Here is a 7,526-nt window from a genome sequence, read left to right as displayed (position 1 = left end):
GTCATTGGCCACATACCAGTTGAACTAATTTCAGACGAATGTCACAACACTGTAACTTTTACAAAGCCCCATGAGATCATCGCCATCACTTCTATTCTGCCGGTGCCTAAAGAAAGTGTCTGCCGATCAGAACTTACAGATGACACTCACCTCGCTGTCTATGCTGTGTCAACACAGACTGCAACAGGGTCACCTGTAGAACTGACCGTCAAGGCCCACAGTCCCTTAAATGACTCAGAAGAACCCTACGCCGGGTTCAATGCACAAGTCCAACAAATCCTGAGCGAGGCGGATGCCCTCCACAGTGAAATGGATCGCCAAGGACTTAAAGAAGTTCTGTGCAAATACAAGGACTCCTTCGCAAAGGATTCCCTGGACTGTGGCCTGACTGATATCCACATGGTGCGCATCCCAACTCACCCAAATGCACCACCGACATTTGTGCGGCAGTACAAGATTCCAATAGCATCATACGAATCAGTGCAAGATATCATTGACTCCATGCTGCAAAAGGGGGTCATCCGACCCTGCAACAGCACCTACTCCGCCCCGATATGGCCAGTCCTAAAGCCCAATGGCAAATGGCGGCCCACCATTGACTATCGCAAATTAAACCAGCAAGTTCCCTTATCGCGATGGCCTATGACTCAATTGGACCAAGAGATTCCCAAAATCAAAGGCTCCACGATCCTATCAACACTGGACGTCGCCTCAGGATTTTGGACAATCCCTGTCCACCCTGATGACCAACACAAATTGGCATTCACCTTTGGCAATCAACAATTCACCTTCACAAGGTGCCCCTTCGGCTATGCCAACTCCCCAGCTGAATTCAACATCTTTCTGAACAAAGCTTGCCCCGACGCCAGAGCCAGAGGCAACCTCATTTATGTTGATGATATCCTTATGAAAAGCAACAATGTGGCAGACCACCTCAAAGAAATCGACCATGTCCTGAACCAGCTGACAACAGCAGGAGCGAAAATTGCCCTCCACAAAGGACAATGGTGTAAAACCAAGGTAAATTATGTTGGCTTGCTCGTCGGACGAGGCGGCATTGAACCGCAGTCCAGCCGTACACAAGCAATACAAAACATAAAGACGCCCACTAACATCTGTGAGCTACGAAGCTTTCTGGGAGTGTGCAACTACTCACGACAGTTCATCGAGAATTATGCTGACATTGCACGACCACTGACTTCCCTCCTGAAGAAGGACAAACCCTTTATTTGGTCGGAAGCCCAGGACACAGCCATGAGCAAGCTCAAACAACGCCTGTGCTCCGCCCCATGCCTGGCCTACCCCGACCCAGGAAAAGAGTTCTATCTGGAAGCTGGATTCTCCAATCATTGCCTCAGTGCAGGTCTGTACCAGCTCCACGACAAAGACAAACGGGTGGTCGCTTATGCCAGCAAAACCTTGCTTCCCCCAGAATGCAAATACTCAGACTGCGAAAAAGCCTTGCTTTGCACTGTATGGGCCATTCAGCGTTTCTCCAACTACATTGGAGCTCAGAAGGTTATCATTGAAACATGTCACCAACCAGTGACCTTCCTCAACAGCCAACGAATCAGGGATGGCGTGGTAACCAACGCCCGCATAGCTACATGGTTAATGACGCTCCAAGGACGAGACGTCGAGGCAAGATATGCCCAAAACCACAAATCCTCACTGGGAGACGGGCTAGCAGCCTGTCAGAGCTGTTCAACAGACACGCTGAATACCTCAGCAGAAGCCAAAGAACCGGCACCACCGCAACTGACAAACTATAGGTACTTCGAGGAGAATGTGTGTGAAGGCATGCCAACAGCATATGTCGATGGTTGTTCCTACAATCAACAGGGCAACTTGAAAGCGGGAGCAGGCGTGGTCTGGCTCAACAATGACCCTTGCCCACCACAACAGTTCAAGTTAGGCTCTCACTCATCACAATATGCAGAAATAGCAGCCATCCTCATCACCCTACAACTGGCCGCCTCCCATAACATCAAAGAACTCCTAATATGTACTGACTCGAACTATGCCCGTCTAAGTTTCACATGCCATCTCGCTGGATGGAAACAGAATGGATTCAAGACAGCTGACAACAAGCCTGTCAAACATCAGGAACTTTTCCAAGCATGCGATACCATTGTCACCACACATGACATGATCATCTACTGGAAAAAGGTCCGTGGTCATTCACGCCAACCAGGGCAAGACAAAGATCTCAATGACCAAACCGATGCCCTTGCCAAAGCAGGTGCATCACATGGAGAGCCTTGGAACTTCCCATCCCTCCCACCCAACCCTTCAGTTGCAGCCATAACCCGCCGCCAGCACGCCATTGGCGCACAACCCCCCGCCTCCTCCCATGTTGACCTCTCACCTCAGTTCGCTGCTGATGATCTCCTCACCCTCCAAGCATCGGATCCCATGCTGCAAACCATTGCCGCTCACATTTCCGACCCGATAACTCATCCCATTTCCACCTCCGACCTATCCAAGTCCTCTGATCTCCGCCACCTTCACTCAATCAAGCACATGCTGCATCTCAAGGACGGCGTTCTCACATATGTCCCTGAGCCCCTAACTGCGCCAAAGCTTGTAGTTCCTCAGAGCCAAAGGGGGATGATGCTGACACACGCCCACGATGCACCATGCGCTGGACACCATGGTGCCAAGGCCACCTATGAAACGCTCAAACAAGTAGCATATTGGCCTGGCATGAAGCAAGATGTGACGGAATACGTAAAAGGATGCCTGGTGTGTTGCCAGTTCCAACCGGCAAACCCAAACCACAGAGCACCACTACAACGGAAAGGAATGACCTTCCCATTGTCAGACCTCCAAATAGATTGGGTAGGACCCCTGCCACGGTCAACACGGGGTAACAAATACTTCCTCACCGTGGTTTGCGAATTCACAAAGTGGGTAGAGTGCCTCCCAGCTCCCAACGATACAGCAGAAACAACAGCCTGCCTGTTAATGAACCACATCTTCTCAAGATTTGGACTGCCTCTAAGAGTCAACTCTGACCGAGGAACCCACTTCACCGCTGAGGTTATGCAGGATGTATGGAAACTCCTGGGCATACAGGCCAAGCTTCACATAAGCCATCATCCAATTTCCTCAGGGCAGGTCGAGCGGGCCAACAAGACAGTGGCAAGCATGTTGAAGAAGTATGTGTCCGCCAACCAAAAGGATTGGGATATCAAGCTCCCTCTGGTACTGATGGCCATCAGGGCCACTCCTCACCGGTCTACCGGAGTAGCCCCATTCGAAATGATGACAGGGCGACAAATGACACTACCACTACACCTGCTGTACCAACCTGGTGACATGAACCTTGTCACCGACTACACCACTCACCAGTATCTGGAAGAGTTGCATCAGCACCTGAGAGCGACTTTCGCCTTCGCACAACAAAACCTCCAAAGAAGCGCGGAAGGTCGTAAAGCCTACTACGACAAAAAGGCTTCTTACCAAGAACTCAATGTCGGAGACAAAGTGTGGTACTACAGCTTCGCCCAGCCAAGGCAGAAAGCTTCCCATCGCCTGTCAAAGAAATTCCTACCTCACTGGACAGGACCACATGAAATCGTGGACAAGCTCTCACCTGTCGCCTACCGAATCAAAATCAGACAAGGCCGCAATGAGCCCGTCCTCCGATGGGTCCATCGAAACCAGATAAAGAGTCACCAAGGTTCCAACCGACAGGAAAAGGGGGAGGTTCAAACCCACTGACACAGACCGACAATCCCTACTCTACACCACACTAATGACTTTGTCATTTTAGGGAAAGTTTTTACTTTTATTTTTCTGGTTTTGTTTTACGCAACACTTACACATGCTCCTCCACAGCACTGCTAGGAACAACCTCTAGTAGAAAGGAGTTGCTTCACACATGTGACACTCACTTTGCTCTAGTAAACTCAGTGTCCTTGTGCCTCTTTGTGTTTTCTTTTCTCTCTCTCCTCATGCTTTCCCTTTTTCCTCCTTCACTATCATTAGTCTTCCTCCTCAGCTTGCCCATTATCGATTCGAATAATAGTTACCGGCTCAAAGACGTTGTGAATGTTTGATTTTGGCAAGGGAACACCTATGTCAAAGTACACACTCCTGAGGTCGTGGCGTACCACAATAACAACAAACAGTTGTATCTAGCTCCAAACCTAAAATGTTTACACTCATTAAAGACATTCATTACCTTTGCCCGAGTAAACCATTCGTATTTGATAATACCGAGGGCCCTCCACAAACAGCATTCCTTCGTCCTCGATCCAGAATCGGAAGAGAGGATCAGGGAGGAAGGAACGCAACTTATTGATCTGACTCCTGTCGACACAGCCTTAGAAGCTATAGCTCGCCTTCCGCCCGCTGGCGTGTCGTTCATTCGGTCTTGGTCTGCTGCTGACACAGCGCTTTGCTTCTCTACTATTGTATGATATATTGTGACCTTGACACTGGCCTTCCTCCTGCACAAGCGAGTGAACGCCGTGCAAGAGTCTTTTGATAGATGTACGTCGGGCGTCCCGCGCATCTTCCGACGTGATAAAACCGTCCAAGAACCTGAACCTGAATTCGAGAACTCAACCAACCTGATTGAGATCATGCCTCTACCTCCTCGTCGAACCACTGACAATTAGATCAATCAAAACCACCCAATTACAACTGGTCTTAAACAACACACCCCTATGTTAGTTGAAGTGTTCCTAACCCGTTTATTCCAAGATACCCAAGTCCTTCACCAGAATTCAGTCAGTGATGGAGACGTTGTTTGTGCCTTGTGTTGGTCTGTTCTCTCTCTGCCTCTATTTCCAGTGCCTGCCGACGTTCGCACCAGGAACCTCGCCAAGCAAAAGGGGGACTCTGTAGGGACTCGTTCGACAGACGTTACCAAATGGCTTTATCAGCCAGAGGCATGATTGAACAAAGCTTCATTTGGTCCAAAAGATCCATTTCCTGACAGGAAAAACCTAGCTTTTACAGGAGTGATGACGTGACTTCTTTTAACAAAGGACTCTGTCTAAAGGACTTCTTTGCTCATCAGCAATAAACTAATCAGAACCCATCACGTGGATCTGATCACATTAAATCTATTGATTCTCTCACAAAACCCTCTTGTATTATCGGACGGAACAGGAAAACACCCATCAACGGATTTAAAGACAAATCTGTCCTATCAATACCTCCCTTGTGTGGCCGTCCATCGTGACCCCGTCACCCATGACTCCGGTCAAAGTTAAACTATGCTGAAGAACTCAATCTTGAATCTCAAAAGGGACAATTGTCGATTACTTAAAGTATTAACTATATCCAGAATAACATTTGCTATGATGTGATTACTAATATGTTGGAGTCAATGCTTTATATGTTTGTAGTCCTGTATGCATCTTTCTCTTATAATCATTGTTTTAATTAGGTCAGTCTAGTAATATGTGTGGAAGAAGTGTGTCGTGTTTGAGCTCTAAATGCAGAATTTATAATTCTCTGTAATTCTGTGTGAATGAAACATTGAAATTCAGTATCAGGAAAATATTAAGAAACTTTATAAAGTTGTTAATAAAACAAGAGAATGTCCTGCAGATATCACGCGATGTGATCAATAGACAATAGACGAGGCGTGTCTAATCTCCGTAGCAACGTCTCATTGGAGGATCGCATCTGAAGGATGGAGCCAGAATTGCTCCTTTAAAACTACGCTGTCCGAACAAGTCAGGCAGTGGAGAAATATGAAATAAGCTGGAAGTCAGAAATCGGTCAGAAGTAGCCGAAGCACCGCTACTTTGACCACGGCGGAAAAGTCGCATGGGTCATTGAGAACTGATTGACCGGGGCTGATTTTCCATCTAACAGTCGTCGATTTCAACTACGAGCCACGCCGCTGATCAACAGCCGTTACATCCAGATTCCAAAACCCTCTGCAAATATCTGACCAAAGTCTCCCAAGAAGAGAGCCGCTCAAGCCAGACGCTCAGATCAGAACAGCTTCACCAGCCAGCAGCATCCTTCAAAGCTTCCGCGCAACCCACAGGGCTTTCCCGAGAAGACGTCACCTGAAAGACAGCCAATCCAGAACGCGGGACTCCGCTGTACACGAGTCACGGAACAACCCGATTACCTCAGCTGTCAGAGCAAACGCAGGTACAAGCAAACTTCTCTCTCTCTTGCTGGAAACTGGTGAAACTCCTTTAAACCTAAAGAATCAAGCCAAAGCTCTGCTTTTGTGATTTTCTTCCGGTTATAAGTTAAGTTAGCACTGAACTTGGGACTTTTCATAACTCATCAACTCCGCGAATGTGTGTGCATGTATGTATGTGTATGTGTGTGTGTGTTTAGCCTTAGTTTCCTGTAAACATTAGAAGTAGTCAATAAATCTTGTTTTTGATTTTCACATACGAGTTTGTGTTGTGTATCAAATTACTGCCTTAAACTCAAAAGATCCTAAAAGTTACCTCTTGCTTATAATATAATTACAATAATAACAATAATCATAATAAAATATTGTTACTGTTGGCCACAGAATAATATTTTATCCAGAATTGGTAAAATACTCTAACCTCAATTTTCGCTGGACGAATAATTGATGAAGTGTTAAATATTAATTCTGAAAGTCCCTACATGTGTTTAACTGAGTGATGCAGAGGTGGGTTCCGCCGTCGCTTACCCACAGTGGATGCATTTGAATGTGTTGGTTGGTAGACTTGGGCTGTCCAGTTTGGGTCCCAGATGTTTCTTTCTGGTGGGTTTCTTGAGAAGTGTGGCTGGTCCCATGGCATTTTCCAGCTGTCGGTGTGGAAGCTGTCAGTGGCATGGGGGTCACGTTCTCCGTGTCCTTTATGACAGGCTGTGGCATTGTCATTCCACTGGCCGTCTTGCAGTGCACGGCTTGGGTCTTTGCTGCCGGAGTTTGAAATTGTGGCTGTTTTCAAACCTTTCTTTGAGTTCATCTTCTGTTTGATGTTGGCCTTGTGTGTCAAGTCACGTAGCTGTTGGATTGACATTGTGTTTGGGCAGGCCATGACGCCAAGATGGTGACTTAGTCCAGGGTGCAGGTTTCTCAGGAAGAGGGTTTTGAAGTTCACATCCTCTTCAAGTTCAGGTTCGTGATGTGCACCTAAGTAGGCTTGTCGGAAACGGTTGTAGTAAGCTTGGGGAGTCTCTTGTCGACCTTGTTTGGTTTCCAAGGCGACTAATAGTCCATGTCCAGACTCTGGGCCTGTAAATTCTTTGATCAGTGACTCACGTAATAGCTGGTAGTTGTGCTTAACGTGAACAGGTTGTCGGTCTAAGAAGCTTCGTACCTCGGGGCTGGATGTGGACCTGAGGAGATACAACCTGTCTCTGTCAGTCACATTGGGTCTCACCTCTAGGTAGAAGTCAATATCTCTGAGGTAAGTCTGGATGTTGTGGTTCTCCATGGAGTTCGGGTTGAACTGTGTGATGTTCTTAGCCAGCTTGTTAAGGTCTTTAAGGGTCATCTCGTGTGCAACTTTGGGGTCTGCATGGATTAGCTCTCTTTGGTTGACAGGGAAGAATTCTGT

The sequence above is a fragment of the Chanodichthys erythropterus genome, chromosome 10 (assembly GCF_024489055.1).
Source record: "Chanodichthys erythropterus isolate Z2021 chromosome 10, ASM2448905v1, whole genome shotgun sequence".
Lineage (NCBI taxonomy): Eukaryota > Metazoa > Chordata > Actinopteri > Cypriniformes > Xenocyprididae > Chanodichthys > Chanodichthys erythropterus.
Note: the sequence above shows the minus strand (reverse complement) of the source record.